This window comes from Marmota flaviventris, chromosome 7 (assembly GCF_047511675.1).
Source record: "Marmota flaviventris isolate mMarFla1 chromosome 7, mMarFla1.hap1, whole genome shotgun sequence".
NCBI lineage: Eukaryota > Metazoa > Chordata > Mammalia > Rodentia > Sciuridae > Marmota > Marmota flaviventris.
The window spans coordinates 30317925-30331309 of record NC_092504.1 but is presented as its reverse complement, the minus strand read 5'-3'; the positions used below and the strand labels follow the sequence as shown (position 1 = coordinate 30331309).

General features: G+C 39.0%; 1 protein-coding gene across 4 annotated transcripts in view; it reads right to left on the bottom strand.

Moving 5' to 3' along the window:
* Positions 1 to 13385, bottom strand: part of Tbc1d1 (TBC1 domain family member 1) — a 218940-nt gene that overhangs the window by 117793 nt on the left and 87762 nt on the right. The gene's annotated exons all lie outside the window — the stretch shown is intronic.

Genomic DNA, 13385 nt, shown 5'->3' with positions numbered 1-13385 from the left:
GGTGGGAAAGCACAGTTACGCACCCACCCAGCTCCTCCACTTGGAGTGGGGGTCAGGGATGACTTCATCTTCACAAGATTAGTTATTTTACAATCCGTAACATTCCTAGAGAACCAACATCGAAACCAAGACTGATAAAGACGGCTGCTCCAGCCAAGAGCTGCTGCTGGGAACCTGCCCACAGCGGGCTGTTTCTCCCAGGACAAGGGATCACTAACGGGTGTCCAAAGGCTTTGATCCGCCCACACAATCAAGGAACAAGATTCCATCTCCCAGGTGGGAACTGTAGTCTGAATTCTAACAACATTTTCAAAAGTGACACTTCATGATATACAAGTTCAAGAGAGAAAAAATGAAGATAAGCCCTGAGGGCAGAAGTGGAATAATGAACTCTTAGCGAGATAATTACTTCCTTCAAAACATATCTAGGAAATACTTTTCATTGAGCTATATGCTTTCCTCTATCTTCTCCCTCTAGGAATCCCATAATACTCTCCCAAAGTCATCACGAGCTCTTCTTTCTTAGACTTCACTGAAATTTCTAAACACTTCTTTAAAGAACCACTTAGCCTTTGTGCACTTTGACCTTAAAAGATCAAATTAAGCTTATTCTCTCTGCCCTAAAATAGGCTTCTCTCCTTACCTTCCTGTTTCCCAAATACCCTCTAAGTAACTGGGCTCAGAACCTGGAAAGCGGCTTTCACTCATTTCTCCTTGTTGCATCTTTCCATCAGCCATCATGAGCTGAGTTTTCAGATGAGTGGAAGGGATTCTAAAATATATCCCATTTCTAAAACTATATGAATGTAATACATGGAATTTGCATTACCCTGGTGTTTCAGCAAAGCTTCTCCCACCCAATTTTGGTGTGAATGGTCCAGGCTGCACTTAGCAGAACCTAAGACCTTCAACCCAAGGGCCCTGCCTCTGGCCTGTCCCTGTATCCATCATCTGCTCTCCACTGAGAGCTGATCTTCCAGAAGCACTGTCCTGATGGTATCTGACTACCACTCAAAAAACATCTACAGCCCTTCTCCAATCTCTGTCAAAAACACTTGACACACAATCGACTCTCAGTGTCCTCCATAATGGAGCTCTAATCCACTCACTGCCTTATTCCACTCAGCTTCCCTGCAACTTCCCTTTTTACCAAACATGTTTTATACACATCCTGAGCCTGTGCCCATCTGTGATCACACCTCCATACTTGGGTCATGCAGCTTCTTCCACCCGGAATGTTTTTTCTCATCCCCTGGATGGAACCCTCAACTCACCCATTCAACCTATTCATTTCAGAGGTCAGGAAATAAAGCTACACAGAAGGTTAGAATGACCATCCTGAGGTCACAGAGCCAGGATGGACACAACTGGATCTCCCCAGTCAGAACTGTTTTTCTAGACCACACCAGCTCCCTGTGATTTGCTTTTAATTGTGATAAAATGGTCTTTGGTATGAAATTTCCTTTTTAAGCTAAACCCTCAAGCCCAGTAAATTAAAAAATAAATAAATGTGGTCACATTTCCAGTAACACGGGGCAGGGGGTTCCCTACCACAGCCTTAGCAGGTTTTTACCTCTAAGTTTAGCAGCAGGTACTATGTGAGCATAAAGGGCTTTGGTACCAATCCTGAAGTGTGTGCAAGAAGGGCTTAAGGGAAGAGTCACCCTTCCATAACAGAGAGGAGCAGGAAGACTTCACTACCTTTGTCTATTCAATCAGGATTAAAACAAAATTTGTTAGAGAAATCTAAAGACTCCCCAAACCAGCAGAGAGGACACTGTGGCCCTTTCTTAACCCTACATCTAAACTACATCTCACTCTCAGACTGAAAACCATGTTTTCAAGAAGGAAGACGTTTAAGTTAACAGTCTACAATTAGTTCTGATTATCCCTGGTAATATCAATGAGACTGTAAAGTGGGATTGACTGCATTTCTAAAATTACTACCACTGTCTACCAAAAGGCCACTAGGAGGTCCAAGAGCTTCCTGGTCACCTTTATGGCAAGACCACTGGGTAAGTGCGTTCTCTGAGCTCAGGGATGTATTATGTCTCCCATTCTGCATGCCCAGTGGACACATTTAGTAGTGTATCAGAGTTGACACTGAACTTGGAGGAACAACCAGATTCTTGGCCAAGAATGCCTAGGAATACCACACTAATTGCCTAAATAATGAGTGTGCTAACTGTAGAACAACCAATACAGAGTTGTGTTATGGTGGTCTACTAGATGGAGTTCTTCTCCTGGGGTTTAAAAAAAAAAAAAAAAAAAAACAGACTAGCTGACTGACACACATTAGAGAATTGGCAAAAACCAAATCTTGGCATACTATCATTCACACCAAAATTGGGTTGGAGAAGCTTGCAAAGCTGTCTTTACTGAAACACCAGGGTAATGCAAATTCCATGTATTACATTCACATATTTTTAGAAATGGGATATATTTTAGAATCCCTTACATTCACCGGAAAACTCAGGAACAAGATTATTTCTAGAACAATAAGAAAGTTTGGGCCATAGTAGTTTAGTAATATTCCATGCTTACTATCTAATGAGTTTATTAAAAATCAATACACAAATCACAACCTCATCACTCAATAAGTGGGCTTCTGATTTGTTTTTCTGATACGAAATTGTATAAACTCTAGTATTTTGCATTTGGAAATTTATAAGTGTCTTTAAAAAAAAAAAGAAAAGAGCCTGACACAATACAGACCAAAACAAGAGACCTGTGCAAATGTCTCTAAGCAAATATTGTCTCAAAAATCTTAGTTTATTTTCACCTAATGACTGGTTTCCTTTGGATCCACCCTGTTAAAAGAACTTCCTTAAAATACCATTCAGCTAACTCTCTGTCTTTGGCATGCCTACACTTATAAATTGTGCTAAACAAATAAACTTCCTTCCTATTTTTAAAGTTTTCCAAAATTGGAAATTCTCCATCTATGGTGGGCAAACTATTTTCTGGGGTTTAACAGCCTTGGCAATGAAGAAATTCTTCACAGTATTTTGAGATGAAAAAGAACAGAAACTGTTGAGCAGCCCCCTCCCAGCCCCTATTTTAAGGAAGGGGAAATAAAGGCACAGACTTGTGACTTTCAGCAAGGTCACTCAGGCTGTCTGTAGCAGAAGCAGTGTAATTTTCTCTGCCCCATTTTCCCTTTATCTGATCTAAATTGCCTGTAGCCTGATGAAAGCATTTGTTCCTGTTCTGTACTACTGAGTCAGGGCTTATGTTTAACTCATGCACAACAGATAACAATCTAAATGTTACCACGACAAGTGCAGAGGATGCAAGGAGCTCTAAAGATGATATAGGAAAACCTTGTTTTAATCTCAGCCGAGACACTAGGAAGCATCTTACCTACTGAGAGCTTCATGATTCTCATCCTTAAAAGGAGGGAACAGAACTAGGCAAATGCAAAGGTCTTCTCCACTGCCAAGTTCAGTGAAGACGCCTGCGCTGACAGTATGGCTCACGTGTACCCAGTGCTTCCTCTGAGCCAGGCCCTGTTCCACATATGCTAAGAGGCTAAATCCTCAACAGTCTGGAAGAGAAATATGCCCAAAGTCATACTTCCACTGGTAACAGGTAAAGAGGTGATTTGTCCTGAGCTAGTGACTCTAGAGACCCCTTCCTTCTCATTAGAGTTGGACCATCTTAAGATGTTTGGCCTGAAATGCAGTCAGAAACACAGATTCTCAACTGAAGACAACCATACCCATTATTCAACACAATGATCATTTTGAAGATCAAGGACTAAGGCCCAGGGACATGTAACTAAACCAAGATCAAGAAATGTATTGGAAACATATGCCTACATCTATTCATTCCAACACAAGTTCACACTAAAGAAAGTCTGGCAATTTACACTCACTTGCATCATCTAGTTTGCCGCCCTGATGAGCGGCAGACACCAATGACCTTTCTCATGTCACCTAGCCAACACTGAACAGCAAACAGAGCAAACCTTGCTTTCCAGTCCACAACATGAGCTTCCCATCTGGTGTGATATCATAGGCAGGAGAAATGTCCAGCATGGTGAACATATGAAACATGGGTCCATGGTGCTTTGAAAGGAATATCAGATAATAAGTAAACATTCTAAAGCTCCCATGTCATCAAGAGAAGGAAAGCTTAGGCAGAAGTCACCTCAAAACTCATCTCTCCTGGCCTATCACTGAACCACCTTTAACATTCTTCTAATCTTGACCTACCTGCAATCCTCTACCAGTGATCTCTTATTTCCTGTCTTCTTCCTTCTCTAACCAAGAACATCATGAAATGAGAGATACTAAAGCTACTTTTTTACACTTGTTGTGTGGTTTCAACCTTGTATACCTATTTTGAAAAACAGGTTAGTTGAACATTTTATGCCTCCTGCCTAAGTGTGAGAAAAATGTTCAGTTTCTCAGTGGGACAAGATATCATTCAAAATTCTGTGACTGTGTTTCACATTCTGAACATGTGCCATCATCCCCTCTTGACAGAGAGAGCAGAGCTATAGCAGTTAAAAATGAATTTAGAGCAGGACAATTCAAGCTTTAATCTTAACAGCTATGACTTCTATTGTACAACATGGTGATTATAGTTAACAATATATCATATCCTTGAAAAATCTAAAAGTGGATTTGAAATATTTTCACCACAAAAATAATAAGTTTGTGAGGTCATGCATATGCTAATGAGCTAGATTTAGTCATTCCACAATGTCTGTGTAATTCAAAACACATGTTGTAATGGTAAATACATACAAACTTTAAATGTTCATTTAAACTTCAGTTTCTTTATATTCCTTTCCAAAAAAAAAAAAAAAAATGTAAAGAGGGAATGACAACACTAGCACTACAATTATTTTAAGAATTAAATAAATTATGGAATTTGACTCCTCTCAACAAAATGGCTGCCACCATATTAAGTGATCAGAATCATAATCACCTCTTCCCCTCCTTGGTTACATTAATGCTAACCTAATTTTCCCTTCTCTTACATGCCCTTTGCAGGTGATATTTTCCCAAGCAAAATCAATCTCCCACATTAGAGGAGTGATACATTATATGTGTCTCCATTTCCCAAGGACACCACACTGGAACAGGAGGACTAAGTGGGTCAGTGGGTCACCAAAGCCCAGTGTTAGGGAGCCAACTCATCACACTGGACTTTGTCAATTTCCACTCTCTGCAGAAACCCAGGCCTTGGTTCCTTCCTGCACACAGTTCAAATGACAAGTTAGTCCTCCAAGGCTGCAGGGATGTTTATGACACACTTCATATGCTGAAGGATCTCCACCCATCCCAAGGATCTCTACCCATCCCAACCACTGCTCAGATTTCATTTTTCCTTGACCCTTTCCCTAAATGCACCATGGCCTGAAATTTTCATGTATCTTCTCAAGTGATTAAGTATTCTGAAATACAATATACTGCTTCAAAGACGTAGTTTTTATTTTGGCAGAATATTTTTGAAGTCAAAATGCAAATAAATCAGCAAGGCAACACTAACAAGATACACAAAAACCAGAGGTCAAGGAACTTGGGTTTAAGTTCTGGCGTAAGCTATCTGTATGAGCTTATTTAAAATAAGTTATTTCATTCTGGGTATCAGTTTCCTGAGGCAGAAAAGAACAAATGGAAGCACATCAGTACATTCAGGTTACACCAGAATTACATTACTGAGTTATCCCACAATGATCACCATCCTAGCCACTCCAGGTTTGACAGGGTGTGCTGAGATGAAAGAAAAGGGTCACTCTTAATTCTGAATCTCCCTGAATCCAGTTAATTTGTTTAAAATGAGGTGTCTTCTCCAAGGTTATAAATTCCTGGTCTCAAAACAAGACAAAAAGAGTTGGAAAGCAGCTCTTAATAGTTCTGAAACATACTGGAAAACTACCACTAATATTTCCTAACTATTCTTTTACATACTTTACCACATCAATGGCCTATAATTATCCTTCTTTAAAGACTTCACTCAGGCCTCACCTTCTCATCTTTCCCAAATTGTGACTGAGTGATTTCTTGGGCATACACCTATATTAACACATTAAAATTAAATTATGGAGGCTGGGGGGCATAGCTCAGTGGTACAGAGCTTGCCAACCATTTAAGAGGCCACCAGTTAGATCCCCAGTGCTGAAGAAGAAAAAATAAAAGTAATAATCATCACAGGTCTCCCTCTCCCCACTAGACCTCACGCAAGCTGCACAGAGGCTCGACAGTGTCCTCTTTGGCTCTCACCCACACCAGTTAACACCACTTCTGTCCAATAGCTACTGACTTCAAATGCCCACTCAACCAATTTTTTTTTAAAGGAGAGAGAGAAAAAATAATAATCTTTCTTTTTTTTTTTTTTGGTAGATGGACACAACACAATGCCTTTATTTTTATGTGGTGCTGAGGATTGAACCCGGGTCCCGCCCATGCTAAGTGAGCGCTCTACTGCTGAGCCACAATCCCAGTCCCACCACTCAACCAATTTTAAATAGTTTGTTTGCAATAGTCTTTACAATTTCTTAGGCAGATTTTGTCATTATTCAATTTTAGAAAAGGATCTAAAAAACAGAGAGGTAAATACAAAACAAACATAATAAGTTCATTTTATAGATTAAAAAAAACAAGCTTAACAAAGTTAGCCAAGCTCCATCATAGTAAAGGAACAAAGACAGTGAGCTTGTTAAAATCTCATTGTAACAATATGACAGATAACAAAAATAATTTGCAGGAAAAGAACCAAAGTGCACGAAAATCGATGAGATCTTTTCTCATCATGTCTTTCATATAAATCTAACATAAAAACATGGCATTGGTTCATCACTCTTTCAATAACAAAATCAGAAATAAAAAAAAATTTTAAATGGGGAAATCAGAGATACTTAAGTTTTTCACAAATATAACCTAAAAAGGTTTTGTTCGTTTTTACAGATGTTCCTGAATAAACATCAGTGTGTATTATAAAACAGAACTAAAAAAGACTAATGTATTATTCCCAGTCTTCAGGACAATGCAAATTAAAACCATAGGATACATTAATGTACCTATTAGAATAACCAAAATCCAGGACACCTCAACATCAAAGGCCATAAGGATGTGGAACAGGAACTCTCATTTATTGCTGATGGAAATACAAAATGGTATACGCACTTTGAGAGTGTGGCAGTTTCTCAGAAAACTAAACATATTCTTATTATATGACTCTACAATCACAATCCCTTGGTATCTTTCAAAGGAGTTGGAAATGTATATCTACAAAAATATCCAACATACAAACATTCATAGCAGTTTGATTCAAAACTAGGAAGCAACCAAGATATTCTTCTAAAGGTAAAGGGATCAACTATCAATTATGGTGCATCTGGACAAAAAAAAAAAGGAGCTATCAAGCCATGAAAAGACATAAGAAACCTTAAATGTATTTTGCTAAGTGAAAGAAGCCAATCTGAAAAAGCTACACAGTGTACAATTCCAACTACATGACATCCTCCATAGGCAAAATTATAGAGACAGTTTAAAAAAAAAAATCAGAAGTTTTCAAGGACTCAGGGAAGGATGAAGGAACAGTCAGAGAACAGAGGATGTGGAGGGCAATTAAACCATTTATATGACATGATTATACTGATACATGTCACTAAAGATTTGTCCAAAACCAAGGAGTACCATATTTCACCACATAACTGTTGCAGGTTTTTTGCCAAATTTTGAGGCCATTATGTAAAGCTTTTTTTTCTTTCTTTTTTTTTTTTTAATTTTGCCAGTATTGCTTTAAAATCATTTACTACTAAACTGTCCTTGGTGCAAGGTTAGGACACATGGAATACTCTTCAATAAACATTAGTGCAGTGGTGAAATAGGCATACACCACCAATGTAAACTATGGGCTTTGGGTGACAATGGTGTGTCAGTGTGGGTTCATCAATTGTAACAAATACACAATGCTGGTGGGGGATGCCAACAATAGGGGAGACTGTGCATGTCCAGAGGCAGGGAACTATGGGACCCCTGCTTCCAATCAATTTTGCTGTGAACCCAAAACTGCTCTAAAAAATAGTATTAAAAAAAAAAAAAGAAAGAAAAGGAGGAAATAAGTCTTCTTCAAATAATACCCGACTCCTACTCTGTGATAATATCCTAATGGTATGTAAAGTAAAATACACAGGAAAAAAGGGAAGGCCAAAGATTATTTTTTGTTGTTGTTGTTTTTATATTCGATAAACTGAACAAGTAATATGTTCAAAGTTCAAAATTTTTATGTATTAACATAAGGGGTGCAAAAGTATGCAGTGCCAACTTTTCCTTCCACTCCTGTGCCCCAGACACCTAATTTTAAGATCACTGTTATTTTTGCTTCATGGGACACTTATTCCACTATTATCCTCCCAAAAAACACAAGGGACGAATATGAAATCCTGTCACTGGTTCTAAAAAATGTGAATTCTTATGTCCAATGACAAGTGTGAAAGAAAACATACACTAAGAACCTTACTATTCGAAGTGCAGTCCCCAGACCAGCAGCACTGCATCCGTCACCTGAGAGCTTGTTGGGACTGCAGCATCAGCATCATGGAGAACTTGCCTGAAATGCTGAATACTAACCCAGACCTACAGAACCAGAGCTACATTTTACAAGACACCCAAGTGATCTGATAACACTGGTATATAAGACAACACCAACCTGTTTTCATGGAGTTTACAGGCTAGTGAAGACTATACACGGCATCATAGAGAAAGGACACAGAGCTACAAGAGTTTGGGAAAGACCTGCTTTGGTCCTTAATGGATCTTCACTGCCCCAGGATAAAATGGCAGCTCCTAAAAAGGAGATCTGTAAGCCATGCAAATCCTGGAGCCCAAACACCTGTCCAGTCTCACCTCTGAGACTCAGTATAGCAGTCTCTCTCCACCCTACAACCACCTATGACTACAGTTCCCCCAACACCTTAGGTGTTTGCATGTTACTCCAACGGCCTGGCACACCCTGTCCTTCTCGTTACCCTCCACCCTATTTAGTACATTCATCCAATGAATGAGTGATAGATCAGAGATGTCTCAGGAAAGATATGAAAGATTAGAAGGGGTGTTCTGGTGTGTGTCTTGCTAGGGATCAAACCAGGAACTCGTCATGGCAAGCAAAGCACTCTACCACTGAACTATATCCCCAGCCCTAGATATCAAAAGGTTTGACAGTCAGCAATGGAAGATGAGGGAACAGAACTGTAGCCTAAGATCAGTTTAGGATATTCACCTAGGAGAACAGATGGTATTTCAACTGATTTCTTCTCTTTATGACATCTACTCTGGGTGGTTCTATTATGGACTAGGTGGGGTTTCTATCCCACCGACCTCCATTCTTAGGAAAACCAAACTGTGCCCAAGTTATCAGTACTCTATGTGACCAGAGTTCCCAAAGACCAAAGAGAGGCTGCTGAGATTTCCAGTCACAGTGCTCCACAGCAACTCTATTGAAATCTTGGTGGAGGTTACACCAGTTTTGCTAAGCAGATGCAGCACATTTTTCAAATTCAATGAATGGTTTGACTATGACAAGAAGGTGGCTTCCCCTCTTTATTAAACTCAAACAATTACTAATTAAATCTAACATCAGTCTAAACAATTAGAAAACATTTTTGTGGGGCTGGGATTGTGGCTCAGCGGTAGAGCGCTCGCCTAGCATAGGCGGGGCCCAGGTTCGATCCTCAGTACCACATAAAAATAAAGGTATTATGTTGTGTCCATCTACACCTAAAAAATAAATATTTTAAAAAAAAACACTTTTGCTTTAAAAAGGAATCCATCACCTTAACCTAGAATACACCTCAAGGACAAACCAACATCATAATGACTTCAGCAAAACAGTAGAATTAATGCCTAAATAAATACTCGCAGTAGACAAGTTCACACCTCCCAGGAAGGCTTCTGTGCTCTGTCTGGTCAACAGAAAGGCAAGTCCAACAGGCCAGAAGCACCCAAAGTGGGCTGGTCCAGTCTGTAGGAGACCTCCAAGGCAAATAAACAAATAAACAGGATTGTGCCTGAACACTATGGTTAGAAGCAGCTGATCAAAAGACAAGATACACTCAACACATAAGAAGCAATTAGTTACCTGGTCATTTGTACCAGTCTCAGACAAATAAGGTAACAAAGCCATCAGATCACATCATTTCTGAAAGAACAGTTACATGGCCCCCAATGTTCCTCCCTTACCACTCAAGTTCAACCTATCACCATCACCTCCTAACAGAACCAGAACAGCCTACGTGGTCCCTCTGCTTCCTTGCAAAATACATATCAGCTAGTCAACCCTCTCTTTTACACCTCCTACCAGCTTCCCACTACAATCAGGAGCAAATCCAAACCCTGTACCAGTGCCTACAGAGTCCTAACTGGCCTTGCCCAGTTTCCCCTCGGTCTGGGGCAAGGCAGGCCTCTCTGCACAGTTAGCTATGCTCCAGCAACCTGGGCCTTTTTCCCAGTACTGTGCCTGCAGCATGCTTAGTGCCCTGTTCACTCATGAAATGCCAACCTGCCCCATCCCAGCCCCCAGTCGTTCTTAGTTGGCTTCTCTTCCAACCACTGATCACCATCTGAAACTACCTTTGTTTATCTATTCTAGCTCCTTTGCTCTCTCTCTCACCTAGATTGCAAATTCCATATAAACAGGAAACTGGTCTGCCTCTTTGTGGCTAAATCCCCAGCTCATCAAAAAGTACAAGGAACATAGTAGGTGCTCCATCATGAGTATCTGTATTCAACACATTGCTAAATGATGTTCTGAATAAATAATTGCTATAAACCTATGTTTTAGGAAAGTCCAATATGGAAAACCTGGTTTTATATAAAATATTAATTAGTAATTACTTGTTTTAAAAAAAGAATTCCTTCCTTAATGCATTTTTAACCACCTGGCTTAGAAATCTTTGGTGTGCTTATAAATCTTTTAAAAATATTTATTTTTTAAGGAACAAATCTATTGGGCAAAGTGAACTGACTTCTCCAGGATATAATATTGCCTGGTATACAGAAGGTACCCAAACACCTGCTTATAAACCCATGAGGACTGGAAAATAATATCCAGCAAAAACTATACAAAACTGCACTTGGATTTGAAATAGCAAACTGGGCTATATTTATGCCTCATTTTCCACTTTATCTGATAAACTGACATACATACATACATACACACACACACACACATACTGATTTGTTTGTGTATATAGATAGATAGATTTAAAATCTACTACCTTGAGATACTAGCAATAATCTTGGCCACAATCTTTATAGGTAGGGGCAAATTCAAGTAAATACAGAAAGTTACCTAGCAATGCTGATGCAGTTGGTTTTCACTAACAAATAATGGAGGCATGGAGACTATCAACAGATACACGTGAAACTGCCAGGTTGTTGAAAACATCTGTAGTTTAGTATAAAAATCACAGAGCTTGAGAAGTTCACTTTTAATTATAATCTTTTTTTAAAAAGTCTAGTGTCCCCAACTAAACACTAACAAAGAAACTGCACTTAATAAGCCCAGCCCCATTTGTGAGTCAATGCCCACCTGCCCTAATGTTCCAAATCATATCTAATTAAAAACAAAAAACAGTACAGCTTATTTTTTATTCTTTTAAGATAATCTCTTTAATATAAAACTTATTCCTGTTTGGCTTTATTCTTAAAACATGAAATTACTCACTCTATCCATTCAATATTCATACAATATTAATGCATCACCCAAGAAAAACCAATTCATGCTCAGGTATCCATCTACATCAACTGACACCCACTCTTCTCCCCCACCAGGTGTTGGGCTGCAGGTACAAAGGTCAAAATGGAAAAGAAACCAACTGGTAAATGGATACACACATGTTTGTGTGAGGCATGTGTTCATGTGTATTTGTGAGTTCCTGAAGGAACATTTTTAAATCAAAGATAAATGCACTTTGGGATTACACATTTTGTGTATTACCTATGCCTTTTGTCTCTGCCTTTAGAGCATATCATAGTTCATAACATAGTGTGAATAAATTGTCTCTTCACCACAAACAGAACAGGCCCTATAGAACACCGTTCTTAGAAATCTATAATCCAAAGAAATGAACTTTCAAAGAATAAATACGTTTTTTAAAATTATGTGACAATTACAGATAAATTTGCTACAAAAACATTTAGTAGATTCTTGCTGTTGTTGTTTTGTCATTTAAATAACAACTTTGGAATAAGCTGATTCAGAATCTAAACCAGCTGTCAGCATACAGTTCATTCACATCAACTCTTCAAAAGCACTGCCACTTGGATAAGGCTAACAATCTTTTTAAGGTCCTTGATGTTTTTAAAAATATGGCTTTGGTCTGGTATTTTCACTGTCTCCTTTATAGTGAGGAAAACAGAAGTCCATCTCACTCCTACAGTGCAGAGCAGCTTATTAAATATACTGTGGAAAGGTAAATAAAACTTAAAAACAGGATTAGCAGCAAGTTCTATAAAATTTCTCCTTACTGATTTTTACAACTCAGCTTCTTTTCGATTTTTTTCTCCCTTTGGCCTTACAGTTCAACAACAATGTACAACAATACAAGTAGGACAATATAAAAGAGAACCAAATCCTCAAGCAAGGTATGAGTAAGTAAAATATAATCACAGTCTGAATCACATTTTGTACTACACACTATTTTCAAAGTTTAGCATTATTTTAAAAAGCTGAATCTTCAAATCTGAAAATGTTGGTATTATCAATTATTCTTCAGTACAAAATTATAATGGCTCCAAACTTTTTTGAAAGTCATCTCATCTCACCAGCAGCTGTTTCTAGTGAGCATTCAGAGATGGAATGGTACTACATGGTGTCTATCTAATAACTAGTGGTGTCTCCATTTTTTTATCGCTTAAATTATAGGCGAAGCCACATCTGCTCACAAACAGGTATTCATAAAAATGTAATTAGAAAATAACACTCTAAAAGCCTCACATCATAACTAGCTATAACCACCTAATTATTATTTGCTAAAGGTCAGAGCATGGCTAACGGGTTCTCTCAATGTGGGCTTGTTCCCCAACCTGCCACACATAGGAAGCAAGAAGAGCTGAGGGGCCAGCTAAAGGAGTCTGGGGTAGGGTAGGGTGGGGTGGGAGTAGGGAGCCCTGCTGATCAGCAGGTCTCTAAAGGTTGCCAGGGATCATAAATCAAAATACTCAAAACACCTGGTATTACAGGAGCGTGTAACAAAAATCGTGTGTCCTCCAGCTGGTGGGGACCCTAGAAATCTGCACCCACCTCTTGGTTTCAGCAGTGGTGGACTCTGCCTGTTTGTAGCCCTCAGTGGCACTAATGTTCCAGAAATAAAACTTTATAGAACGGAAAGCAAAAACCGACGCTTAAAACTCGGCCCTCGGACCCCG